This window comes from Coenobita brevimanus, chromosome 82, assembly GCF_032717465.1.
Source record: "Coenobita brevimanus isolate Jiangsu-jjx chromosome 82, ASM3271746v2, whole genome shotgun sequence".
Lineage (NCBI taxonomy): Eukaryota > Metazoa > Arthropoda > Malacostraca > Decapoda > Coenobitidae > Coenobita > Coenobita brevimanus.
Window position 1 is genome coordinate 3,905,001 of NC_137035.1, and position 15,000 is coordinate 3,920,000.

Genomic DNA, 15,000 nt, shown 5'->3' on the forward strand with positions numbered 1-15,000 from the left:
AAATGTAAGGCACAGGAGGCTTTGTAACATCTTTTCCTTAGCGATTTATTTTGGATTTTATACCTCTGTGAAGAAGTTTTATTGCTTACACAATGCTACTCAGGGGTGGGGGAGGCTGGCCACGTTCGCTTTAGATGTTGGAATTAAGCAGCCTAGCCCCGGGACTCTACGCTTCTGATGGAACAAAAATGACTGGGTGATAGGTACTGGAGAGAGAGAGAGAGAGAGAGAGAGAGAGAGAGAGAGAGAGAGAGAGAGAGAGAGAGAGATTTTCTATCCTATTCATTATCAAAAACACAAATAAAAAAATAAAGTTCCCGCCCCTACAGTATTCCTTTATCAGTACCATATTTTAGTATTGTGAGGGCAAATTTAAGCCAGGTTAAAGTGGACGGAGTATAGGTACAGCCGCGGACCAAAATAATCAAAAATAATAATCCACCTCATGCGATAATCAACGACACACCGAGCGATGATTTCCGAAAGGCAGTGATATGATAATCGGAACCTTACAATTTTTTTCAGAATATTATGTAAGAGTTCCAAGATTATTCGGTCAAAAAGTGGAACGATATTTATGACCGCGACTGTACATTTTTGGAAACCGAATTTGATCTCAGCCGTGTCTTTGTCGCCGAGAAATATACTCTAGCGACCCCGCCACTCGCCAGTACCACCCAGCCACGAAGAGAGGCAGTAAAATGGTGGAGAATGAGGGGAGGAATTTGAGCGTGTGTGGGATATGTGGGTCACCTTGTATTCTGACCCAAGGCATGTCATGAATTGCAAATGTAGCACACACACACACACACACACACACACACACACACACACACACACACACACACACACACACACACACACACACACACACACACACACACACACAACTTACAACCCTCCCGTCTCACTCCCACCATCACGAACGGGGGTACACACGAAGCAGGCTGGGTTTAGTCTCCTGTCAAATTTCACAATCCTTGGTGCTAAAACCGCTTGAATTCTTTTTAGTGTACTATTTCCTACTCTTTTATTGGCAGACGGTTTTTCTACGCTAAATTTAATCGTCTTGTAGCAGGACGATTAGACTGGAGAAAAAGAACTTCGTATTAAGAGTTTTAGCAGCATCACATCACTACAAATGCAAGAACCACCACCACAACCATCACCATCATCACCCTCTCTATCACCACCATCACCATCATCCGCACTACCACTACCATCACCACCACCACCACCAACATCATCACTACTACCATTACCACCACCACCATCACTACCATCATCATCATCACCACCATCTCCACCATCATAACCCCCACCATCATCATCACCACCATCACTACCATCTCCACCACAACCACCACCGCCAGAAATGAGAAATGTAACACGAATATCCCTAGCTGTGAGAGAGAGAGAGAGAGAGAGAGAGAGGGCAGTATTTCTCAGGTCCGATGGCCATTCTTCTCCTCCCAGTCGATATTTCTTACCTCGGATAATATAATGATTCAATATCCTCTCTCTCTCTCTCTCTCTCTCTCTCTCTCTCTCTCTGAACAATACGTGATAAGTATATAGACAAACAGCCACACTAACAGACAGACAGGTAGATAGACAGGCAGCAGGATAGATATAGATAGATAGAGAGACATAAAATAGACAGATAAATAGGAAGGTAGGTAGGTAGGTAGGTAGACTCATAGATAATGTGTGTGTGTGTGTGTGTGTGTGTGTGTGTGTGTGTGTGTGTGTGTGTGTGTGTGTGTGTGTGTGAAATATTGGATCTCTGATATTACCCTCTGGTTCAGTAATTTTCGCCTTCAGTATTTTCCACCTGGTATTTCCTTCCGGTTGAGTACATTTTATAGATCGTGTGTGTGTGTGTGTGTGTGTGTGTGTTAAACTGGGTAGTACTGGTTCTTCCTGAGAGAGAGAGAGAGAGAGAGAGAGAGAGAGAGAGAGAGAGAGAGAGCAAATCACCTTTCTCTAGGTCTCCCATTGCACCTGTCTCACCTTCCCTCTTACTCGTTCACTCACCTCCCTTCCCCTATCCCTTCAGTCCTATCGCTTATGAGAGAGAGAGAGAGAGAGAGAGAGTTATTACGAAAGCATCGGATGAATGAAGGTTAACTTAACAGACTAATTTGTGGGCTAATTGAGGTGATTAGGAGCAATGAGGGTTGTGGTCATTAAGCCAGGATGGGGAGCTATGAGGGGGTGAGGGAGCGGGGAGAGAATGGAGGGGGAGAAGGAGAAAGGGAAGAGAGAGAACAGGGGAGAAAAGGAGGGAGGGAAGGAAGTGAGAGAGGGAGAGGGAGGAGGGAGAAGGAAGAGACGAGACGGGACAGATAATCTTTCTCTGTCTTTCTTTCTCTCTCTTTCTTTCTGTCTCTCAGTCTGTCCGTCTGTCTGTCTCTCTTACACACACACACACACACACACACACACATATACACACACGCACACACACAATCCTCTTCCTCCCCAGTGATCCCCTCTATCCTCCTATATTTTTCCTCCACCTCCCCCCCCCTCTCTCTCTCTCTCTCTCTCTCTCTCTCTCTCTCTCTCTCTCTAAGCCAGCCAAAGCCGCCATCAGCATACATAAGCTTGTGCTGATGTCCTGTTGGTAATTCTCCCCGCCTCTCCCATGCACATACACACATACACACACGTACACACACAATTATATATACACACACAAATACCCACATACATACATACATATATACACAAACGCACATGTACATATACGCACACAGACACACTGGCACACAACTACTACAACACACACACACACACACACACACAGCAAACATCTGCCCTACACAAATTATATGTTGTATAAGGTATATTACGTTTCAAGGTACGTGAAATCCTCTTAAACACACACACACACACACACACACACACAACACACACACACACACACACACACACACACACACACACACACACACACACACACACACACACAGATCCATCACCCATCCAACCATCCATCATCTGCTTAACCCTCCCAGGTGACGCAAGCGACCTGGTACCACAAACACACCTTGATACTGGATTCTCTCTCTCTCTCTCTCTCTTTCTCTCTCTCTGACTTGGCCTAAAATTACCATCTCTCAATCTTGAATGCTGAGGTGTAACAATACCTCAGCACTAGAAAATGATGCTAGTCACGAAGAAGTGCAATGGAAAGGATGCTGAGACACGACATTGATCAAATTAAAGCTGCCCTGAAAAAGAGAGTGGAGGAGAGTCGGTGTATTTACCTCCAAGCGATTTATTTTGTTATTTTATTTTTTTACAAGGAAGAAAACTATGTTGATTACAAGTTCAGAAATTATCTCTAACATTTTCACGAATTTTTTAGTTATTTGGGTTTACTGTTTATCTGTCTATTTATCTTTCTACAGCCAGACGCCTTAATTCCGTAAGGGATGGCCACAGACAAATCGCCTCCATGTCGTCCTATCCCCTGCCATTTCCCTGCCCTTTCCCCCTCCAGCTTACACACCGCTTTCTCACATACCTCTCTACTCCATCCCTCCATCTCATCCTCGTGCCCTCTCTCCCTTTCCTTCCCTCCACCTCACTCACATACACTCTCCTTGTTAGTCTCTCACTCTCCATCTTCTCCACGTGGCCAAACCAGGACAAGGGAGACTGCTGTAGTGAAGGCTTAAACACAAACTAACCACCATCCTACCTACCAGTTTGGGTGATGTGATGTAGTTACGTCGACACAGTGAAAATAACTGGACGCAAATTGGTAACAAGCGCGTTCTCTGTTGAAATAACCTCAGTGCAATTAAAACTTTGAGTGCAGAATGATTCCTGTGTTGCCTACATTCCTGCCAAAAAATACGGGTATAAATCCGAAAATATGGTGTGTTTATATGATTTAAAAACATACATATATCCTAAAATTGTGTGACTTTATATGCACCTCTACACATATATATCCTACCGTATAATGGTGTGTGTTTATACGATCTTCCACACATATATATCTCTCAATACTGAATGTTTATAGCATTTGAAACACATATATGCTACAGGAGTGTGTGTTTACTGTATATGACGTGGTACATATATATCCTATAACACTGGGTCTACATTTAATCTGATACATATATATATATATAAAATACTTGGCGTTTCCTCGTATATGGCTGAATAAATATATCTTCCATTATATTTGATGTTTATATAATGTCACGCATATATAATTTAAAGGAGTGTGATTATTTTATCTTATATCTATCCTAAAATAGTGAATGTTTATAGGATCTTCTTCGTGACTAGCATCATATTCCAGTGTTAATTTATTGTTACCACTCTGCATTCAAGACGGAGAGATGGCAATTTTAGGATAAGTTAGAGTGAAAAGAGTATACTACATGCAGAACTAATCTCTCTCTCTCTCTCTCTCTCTCTCTCTCTCTCTCTCTGATATATCATTCATTATATAACTTCGTGTTCTCTGCTAGACTAAAAAGCAGACTAATGAAATAAGTTAGGTGTATGAGTCACAATAATAAAGTTAGTAAAACAAAGGACTTTGTTGATGTTACTTCCTACACAAAGTTGTACATGTGTTCTGAGTTTGTGGTCAGTAATTGTACACACACACACACACACACACACACACACACACACACACACACACACACACACACACAAATATTAATAATTACTTCCCCTCCAAAGGAAAGGTAAAAATCCCAAAGAGTCTAAAGTTAAAAGATATTATTATTATTATTATTTTTTAATCCTTGTCTTATTCTGCCCTGGTCTGACGGCTGTGTGTCATCCTGTGTCGTTTCGTGTCATGTCGTGTCGTTTCTTGAGGTTTCGTGTTGTGGTAAGTCAAGGTGGGTGGTGTGGTGTTGTGGGGTAGGGTGTGGTGTGGTGTGGTGTGGTGTGGTGTGGTGTGTGGTGATGTGGAGTGGGATGGGGTGGTGTGGTGGTGTGGTGTGGTGTGGTGTGGTGGTGGTGGTAGAGGCAGGGTTATATCGTGGAATTTACTCGCTTTCAAAGGATCACTGTTTTACCCAGCAGTCTTTTTGCGTTCTGGGTACTCTTGGCACTGGGTCACTGTTGGCACTGGGTCACTGTTGGCACTGGGTTCCTGTTGGCACTGGGTCACTGTTGGCACTGGGTTACTGTTGGCACTGGGTCACTGTTGGCACTGGGTCGCTGTTGGCACAGGGTCACTGTTGGCACTGGGTTACTGTTAGCAGTGGGTCACTGTTGGCACTGGGTTACTGTTGGCACTGGGTTACTGTTGGAACTGGGTTACTGTTGGCACTGGGTTACTGTTGGCAGTGGGTCACTGTTGGCACTGGGTCACTGTTGGCACTGGGTTACTGTTGGCACTTCACTGTTGGCACTGGGTTACTGTTGGCACTGGGTCACTGTTGGCACTAGGGCACTGTTGACACCGGTAAAAGTTATCCAGTACTTTCGTCCCTTCATCCATACAGGTGGTAAACTTTAAAACTGTCTTCTTCACTTGATCTTTCCCTCTGCCTATGACCTCCAGAGTTTTAAATACGAATGGATTTTGTTTTTAGTTTTTTTTAAATTGTATTCTTTACTGTTTTTATTGAAGAGATAAATTTTTCTCTCTAGTTCCCTTTTCCTATTCCCCCCTCCTCTCTCTCTCTCTCTCTCTCTCTCTCTCCACCACACCACAGCTAAACACCGCCAATCCTCTTATACGCAAGCGGGTCTGTTTGTCTCTCTAGCTGACGTAACATCAGCACCACACCTGTCCATTAATTTTCACGTCCACCTGCAATATATAAGTGGAATACCTGGAGATGTATATATATTTTTTTCTCTCCACCAAGGAAAGGTCGAATATCTGATCTTTGAGGGCTCTGAGTGATTTTTTTTTTTTTAAGATTTATAATGTTGCTCAGCTAAAATTTTGAGATGATTTAATATGTCAGCTTTTTCATGTAGATAGTCTCCTCTGGTTACCTCTTGTCCTGTGTGTTTACCTGTTTTTGTCTGTCTGCCTCTCTGTCTCTGTCTCTGTCTGTCTGTCTCCCCCCACCTCTCTCTCTCTCTCTGTCTATCTATCTATCTATCTATCTCCCTTTGTTTCTCTCTCCCTCTGTCTGTCTGTCTGTCTGCCGTTCTGTCTTTGTCTCTGTCTGTCTGTCTGTCTCTCTCTCTCTCTCTCTCTCTCTCTCCACCACATTTCCTCCCCTTGGACTCTTCCTTCCATTTTTCCCTCTAGTATATAGCACCAGTCTACTCATCTACTAGTATTTATCTACCCTTATCTATTAATCTACTCGTTATTGACTTCCATCTCCAACCCTTAAAGTACAAAAACCCATAATAAGAAAAAACAAAATCGAGGCAGCAAAATAATAATAATAATAATAATAATAATAAAAATAATAATAATAATAATAACAATAAAAAATATTAATAATAATAGTAGTAGTTGTAGTAGTAGTGGTAGTAGTAGTAGTAGTAGTAGTAGTAACAATAATGATAATAATAATAATAATAATAATAATAATAATAATAATAATAATAATAACAGTAGGACATTAGGTTGAGAAAAATGTCCATCTCAATTTTTTTTTACACTCGATTTTTTAACGTGAAAAAAAGAGGATTTTAAAACCACATCTATCGCGCTTATTTCTATCTATTACCTTCTATCTATTACCCTTCATCCACCAGGTAAAAGCTCTATCTATCAGCCTGTCTATCATTTTTATCGGTCCCATATATTTCACGGACATTTTGTTCTGAAAAATGGGTACACTAATTCCTGTTTTGATGCCAGGGTGAGAGAGAGAGAGAGAGAGAGAGAGAGACAGACAGACAGACAGACAGAGACAGCGACAGGGGCAGAGAGAGAGAGAGAGAGAGAGAGAGACTCATTATATTATGATCCCCGTATAATTGACAGACAAGGAAACTTTTAGGGTGCGAAGTGAAAGTTGGTCGCTTGAGGATAGAACACACTCTCTCTCTCTCTCTCTCTCTCTCTCCACCTTGACCTTTATGGGTTTATTAGGTCACAACACACGCCCCCTGACCCTCCCCCACCCTTATCCCTTATCCCTTATACCCTCTTTTTTTTTCCCTCACTCCCCCTCATCCCCTTACAATTTACCCCTTCCTCTCTCCCCCTCCCCCTTGCTGTCTCTCTCCTCCTCGCCCCCTCCCACTTTCATTCTCCCCCCTCCTCCTCCTCCTCCCCCTTGTCTTCTGATTCTCTCCTATCTCCCCCTTCCTCTCCCCTATCCACTTCTATCTCCCCCTTCCTCTCCCCTATCCACTTCTATCTCCCCCTCCCCTTTCTGTCTCCCCTTTCCCCTTTCTATCCCCTCTTTTCTGTCCCTCCCTCTTTCTGTTTATCCTCTCTCCTTTCTCTCCCCCCTCTCTTTCTGTCTCCCCTTCCTCTCCCCCTTCTATACCCCTTCTTCCCTCCCTCCTTCCTCCAGACTCTACCTCCCAATGTTTTTCTCTCCCCTCTCCCCCTCCCTTCTCTTCCTCCCTCCTTCCTATCGGCTCTTAATTTATCTCCCGCTTTTTCTCCCTCTATCTCCTCCCCCCTCCCTCCTACCCCATTCTATCTCCCCCTCCTCCACCCCCATCCCTCCTCCTCCCTCACGATTCTTCCTTTACCAAATACCTTTTTATTTCCTTCGATCTCCCCCCTCTCTCACCCTCTATACCCCCTCCCCTCCCCATCCTCCTCTCTATACCCCTCCCCTCCCCCTCCCTCCTTTTTATACCCCCTCCCCTCCCCCTCCTTCTCTTTCTCCTTTTATCTCCTGTTCTTTTACCCTTTTTATTTCCCTCTCCTCCTCCCCTCCTCTGCCCCCCCCTCTCGCCTCCCCCTCTCTGTTCCTTCCGCCCCTCCCTAAACCATCTACTGTTTGTTTCCCTCCCCTTCTACCCCTTCTGTCTACTTCTCCTCTTCCTTCTACTTCCCTCTCCTCCTTCCAAATCCTCTCCCTTTATATCTCCTCCACTTCTTCCACCTCCTCCTTTCCATCACCCTCTTTCCATCTCCCCTTCCACCTTCCCTTCCCCTCCCTCTCCCTCCTTCCAGCCTTCTCCCCCCCTCCCTCCTTCTTCCCTTTCCCTTCCCTCCTCCTTCCTCCTTCCTCCCTCATGTCATCCTCCCTTCTCCCCTCCTCACTCCCCTTCCCTTCTCCCTCCCCCTCCTCCTCCCTCCCTCTCCCTCCCACTGTTTTTCCCTCCTTCACAGGTCTATGACAAATGATGTTCCTTCATCTTCCTCCTCCATCACCTTTTGTTCTCCTTAGACGTGTTCTCTTACCCTTCACCTCCACCTCCAGAACTCCACACCTTCCAATTCCTTTCTCTCTCTAACTTCTGTCTATCTCTCCTCTTTTATCTCTCTCGGTCTGTTCTGTCTCTCTTTTCTTACTCTCGCTGTCACTTCTATCTCTCGTCCTTTCTCTCTCACGTTCACTTCTATTTCTCATCCTACTGCTACTACTACTACTACTACCACTACTACCACTGCTGCTACTACTACTACTGCTGCTACTGCTACTACTACTGCTACCACTGCTGCTACTACTACTACTACTGCTGCTACTGCTACTACTACTACTACTGCTACCACTGCTGCTACTACTACTACTGCTGCTACTGCTACTACTACTACTACTGCTACCACTGCTGCTACTACTACTACTGTTGCTACTGCTACTACTACTACCACTGCTACCACTGCTGCTACTACTACTACTGCTGCTACTGCTACTACTACTACTACTGCTACTACTACTACTACTGCTGCTACTGCTACTACTACTACTACTGCTACTACTACTACTGCTGCTACTGCTACTACTACTACTACTACTACTGCTACTACTACTACTACTACTACTGCTACTACTACTACTGCTGCTACTGCTACTACTACTACTACTGCTACTATTACTACTACTACTACTACTACTACTGCTGCTACTGCCATGGCCGCCATCGGAGACGGAGGTGCTGGATCTGTTCTCGATTTTGTTCTGCATTTTTTTGTCATCAGTGAGACTGAGACTGATTCTGTGTGTTACAGCCCTTTCTAAAGTGACCAAGTACTGGACTTTGTGCGTGCAGTGAGTAACATGTGCATATTTATTGTAATATGAACGTTTTATGTAGTGAGTGGGGCCTGGCCAGTGTTGTGATGGGAAACAGCTGTGGCGTCGACGAACCCTCACACGGTTTAACGCTCTCTGAATAGAGTGTAGAGAACAGATGTCTCAGAACATTTGCTGTTATACTGCTGAGAAAGGATTGTGGTAATCATTACGTAAATTCTTGCTGCTAAACTGATTGTGTTTTATATAATGCGTCATATCCTCCCTCAAGGCTGATCTGGGGGTCTCGATCATGACAGTGAATGAAACGTGAGACAGTGACAGAAACAACATGGCGGATAAGGAAATAATAATAAACAGCCTGCTGTGCTTCATCAACTCGGCAGTAAAAGATTATGACATTGCTGCACTCTCAGATGTAGTGAGGACATTCTATTCACATGAAGAAATTAAGAAATCAAAGGAAATACTCTGTGGTCTACTTACCAAAGATCTCGTGTGGCGCAGAGATCCTGATAAGAAGGGAAAGGATTTGAGAGACTTGTTTGATTTCCATAATGAACTGAGTGAAGCAAAAATGAGGGTGAAGTTCGTGACAGATTCATATAAAACAATGCCTCCTGTGGGACTCCAGGTTCTGGCTCCTGTGCTGACAAACTTATCTGAAGAAATAGCTAAGATAAATGATTTGCTTCCAAAAATCTTAGATATCAAATCTGAAGTGCTAAACACAGCTGATACTGTTCGTGATATAAAGATTGATTTGTGCGACATAAAAACTAAATTCGCGAGCGCAATCACAGGCATGGAGGAAGCTGCTAAGGACATAACCATTAATGATGTTAAGGATATGGAGGATATGAGAATGAACATGCCGACACTAGGACGTAGTGTTCATGTGATAAGAGATGATGCACGTGATACGCGCAGCTATGCAGAGGCAGCATCGACGGAGAATGTGGGTGCAGCGTGGAGTGGCGGGGATGGAAGGAACTCCGCGACGGGATGCCGCACCCCAATACCCGAGCAAGGCGATGTTGGTCACCGTCAGGGTAAAACGACCGCTGTGCATTCAGGATCGATGCTGGGACCGAATGGGGCAGACAGATCGGCCAGACGAGGTGAGGCAGTGTGGGACAGTGTTGGTGCACCTACAACGACGGTATCCGTGGCCAGTGTGAGGACAACTACCCCATCAACTGAGGTGAACGATCCTAGTACAGGTGCCATTACAAAGAACCTTCGAGCAAATACAAGAGTGGATGAGCGACATCATTCCATGGAGAACAGTGAATGGACAGTGGTGAAATCTCGCAGTGAAAGGAAGCGAGAATATAACACTCAGAAAAGAAATTATTTCCGTGGAATAACGGGCTCAAGGAAGACAGAGAATATTACACTGAAAGCAGCAGCAAGATTTGCTGACTTGTTTTTGGGACGAGTGGATCAGGAGGTAACTAGTGATAATATAAACGAATATATTTCTAATACCTTTGGTGTAAATATAGTGGATATAACAAAATTAGGAATATTATCGGATAAATTCAGTGCTTTTAAAATAACTGTCAGATTACAAGACAGAAAAAAACTCTTTCAGGCAGACTTATGGCCGGAAGATATTGTTATAGACAAATTTTATAACAGAGCAAAAAAGTCTATTAATAGACCTTCTATAGCATAGTTTTTTTTTTTTTCTTTCTTTCTTTCTTTTTCTCTGACTTTTCCTTGGGTGTTTACAGTTTTATTAGTTTACTTTTGCGTTTTCAAGGATTAACAATGCATACACACACACTGAAAATATGTACATTTAACTGCTGCTCACTTACAAAGAATATTGATTTGGTAAGAGAAATAACTAAGAAAGAGATTGATGTAATATTCTTGCAGGAAACTTTCCTAGTGAACGATAAATTATGGAAATTAGATTTTGTAAGTGAGAACTATGAGAGTGTGGGTGTGGCCGCTTATTTGTCTGATAGAGCGAAAACGGCTATGGCGGGACGTCCTGAGGGGGGTCTTGCAGTTTTATACAGGAAAGACTGTAGATTTTTCATAAATCAGATCTCTCTACATGAGAACTTTATTATTTTAGATATTAATGTTAATGAAATGAGACTTCTACTAGTTAATGTCTATCTCAATAGTGATGTATGGGAGAGCCACACATTGGAGCAATACCTAGAGACGCTTGCTGCTCTCGAAGGAATTATAAATGATATGAAATATGACAATATATATTTTATTGGAGACTTTAATGCGGATCCTCACTCAGGACGGGCTTGGCGTAATCTCACAACGTTTATGCAGGAAAATCTATTAAGATGCTTTGATGTCGAGAAATTAGAGAGGAGTACTTGCACATTTATAAGCTACGGGAACACTTATAGTAGATGGTTAGATCATGTGGTAGGGAGGGATCATTATGCAATGACTGTCTCCGAATTTCAGATATTATATGGTATGATGGGATCGGATCACTTGCCGATGGCATTTACTCTCTCAATAAATGTTAACAAACCTTGTAAATTAGCAACTATTACATCCAATGAAGACGAAGCTCTGAATACAATAAACTGGAATAAATTAAGGCCTGATGAAATAAATGAAATACGTAGACGAGTTGACGATGACTTAAGTAAGCTTCGTGATCTCCCAGCTCATCTGTGTGTGACGGTGGGCTGTAGAGATGTCTCTCACCTTAATAGTATTGATCTTTTATATAATAGTATTGGTTCTGCTCTTGTAAAAGCATCACTGGAGTACACAAGAACGACTGTACAGACAAATAAGTATAAGGTTATTCCCGGATGGAACAGGCGCGTTAAGTGCCTGCATTCGGTGGCCAGAGAGAAATATCTGCGGTGGTTAGCAACAGGTAAGAAAGCAGGGACTGTTGAACATAATGAAATGATAGCTTCTAGGAAGGATTTCAAAAAGGCTTTGAATGACTGTAAGAGGGACGAGCAGAGTGAAGTATGCGAGAGCATTATGGAAAAGTTTAGAAATAAAGATAAAAGACAATTTTGGTGTGAAGTGAAAAGAAAACAAGGGAAAATGAAAGCCACGAATATCATTGACGGTAAACAATGTAACAATGATATTGTAAAAATATTTCATAAGAAATTTTTAGCAGCACAACATGATGATACTGAAGCAAAATTTGATTTCATGAATAACTTTAAACAGAAATGGGAAAATGGACGAAAAATGTTTATTCGAGTGTCGGTAGTGTCGCTGAGGAGGATCATAGCACGTCTGAACCCCGGGGTGGGCCATGACGGGGTCCACTCCTTGTTTTTACGGAATGTCTCAGATGAATTTTTAATTTATTTGTCTCGGTTTTTTAATGCTTGTTTTACTCATTGTTACTTACCACAGCCACTTTTAAAAGGTATAGTAACTCCAATAGTTAAGAATAGTAAGGGTAATTTAACAGACTCTAATAATTATAGACCTGTAATGCAGTCATCTTGTATATTAAAAATATTTGAGATGATAATACTGGATGTTTTAAAAGAAAAAGTTTTTCCATGTTCAAGACAGTTTGGCTTCCAGCGAGGTATGTCTACGACAGACGCTTGTTTCTTGCTTAAAGAGATAATGAATAAGTATAGTAGCAAGAGTGATAATGGCATTATAACTTTTATTGACCTCTCTAAGGCATTTGATTTAGTTAACCATTTCGTTTTGGGGAAGAAAATGTTAAGGCTGAACATTCCAATAGATGTTGTGTACATACTTATGCACTATTTAAGGAACCAGATAGCTAGTATTAAATGGAAGGGGGCGCATGGTGTACCTTGTTACGTGGAACACGGGGTTAGACAGGGTGGTGTTCTATCTCCCTTTTTATTTAAACTGTATATAGACAATGTTTTATCTGAAATTACAAGCATGAGCCAAGGGTGCATGATTGGTATGAGCAGAATCAATATTCTAGCTTATGCCGATGATATTGTGCTCTGTGCGAATTCCATTGCAACCATGAATAATTTGTATACCAAATTTTCATCAATGATAAGTGATATAAAACTTAAAATTAACAAAGATAAAACAAAATGCATGCTCTTAGGCTCAAAGATCAAGCAAAATTATATAACTCATTTAACTTTAAACAGCGATGAATTAGAGATTGTATATGAATATGACTATCTGGGACACATAATTAGGCATGACCTTAAAGATGACAAAGATGTAATGAAAAGGCTTAATAAGTTTTATTCAAGTTTTAATTGCATTTTTAGAAATTTTAGTGGTATAGATATTAATACGTTCTTATTCCTTTTTAACTCGTACTGTAAGCCAGACTATGGTCTGCCTCTTTTAAACCATAAGGATACACGAAGATCATGTACATTTCAAGCATTTGAGGGGGCTTACAGTAAAGCTTTAAAACGAATGACTGGAATGCCAGCCTATGCCAGCAACCATGATGTGGCTGCCTCCTGTAACCAGCTATTACTGAGGCACCATGTGGCCCTCACACAGTGCCGCTATTACAAAAGGTTGATGCAATCTAATAGTGCTATCATTAACTTGAACCTACCATACTTAAAAATGGGTTTCTTTTGTAAATATGTTATTAATCATTTCAAGTTACACTACAGAGTGGACATTACCTGTCATGCCATGGATATAATTCGATCACGAATATCTTGGGTGCAGAACCATGAGCACAGACGAAACCAAGTAGTAATCTTAAGGTGAGCCAGTGCTATTTCTTTTATATTTTTTATTGATGCTAGCTTTTTAGATTTTATTTTGACCTCTTTCGTTTTTCTTGGTTCCCAGCTTTTATATTTTATTTGGACCATTTTATTATAATTGTATTTTTTGACCTTTATATTTTTTAAAGCTGCTACCTTTGATATTTTATTGTGATCATTTTACTTTTATTTCATGCTAGATAATGTATTTTATTTGGACCTTTTTATTTTTAATTGATGCTATCTTTCATATTTTATTTGCACCTTCTGTATTGGTTATTGATGCCAGTTTTATATTTCACTTTGGACTTCTTTTTAATTGCACTGATGGTAGTTTTTATTTTTTACTTTTTTTTTTATATTTTATTAATGCTTTTTTTTTCTAATATGTTAATAATGTGTATGCGCACCGTGATGCCCTCAGGTCTTTTAATATGATTTTTTATAGATATATAATTGTACAGTACACCACTTATTATGTGATGTCCATATGTGCAGATTTTTTTGTATATATATATGTATATATGTATATATATATATATATATGTATATATGTATATATGTGTATGTGTGTGTGTGTGCCTCTGCTGCTGTTGATGCCATACTGATGCTGCTACTGCTACTGATTACCATTATGTATCAATAGATATGAAATAAAGCTGATTGATTGATTGATTGATTGATTGACTACTACTACTACTACTACTACTACTACTACTACTACCACTACTACCACTGCTGCTACTGCTACTACTACTGCTACTACCACTGCTGCTGCTACTGCTACTGCTGCTACTACTACTACTGCTGCTACTGCTACTACGACTACTGCTACTACTACTGCTGCTTCTACTACTACTGCTGCTACTACTACTACTGCTGCTACTACTACTACTGCTGCTACTGCTACTACTACTACTACTGCTGCTGCTGCTGCTGCTCCTGCTGCTGCTGCTGCTGCTGCTGCTGCTGCTGCTGCTGCTGCTGCTGCTGCTGCTGCTGCTGCTGCTGCTGCTGCTGCTGCTCCTGCTGCTGCTGCTGCTGCTGCTGCTGCAGCTGCTGCTGCTGCTGCTGCTGCTGCTGCTGCTGCTGCTGCTGCTGCTGCTGCTGCTGCTGCTGCTGCTACTGCTGCTGCTGCTGCTACTGCTGCTACAGCTACTAATGCTACTGCT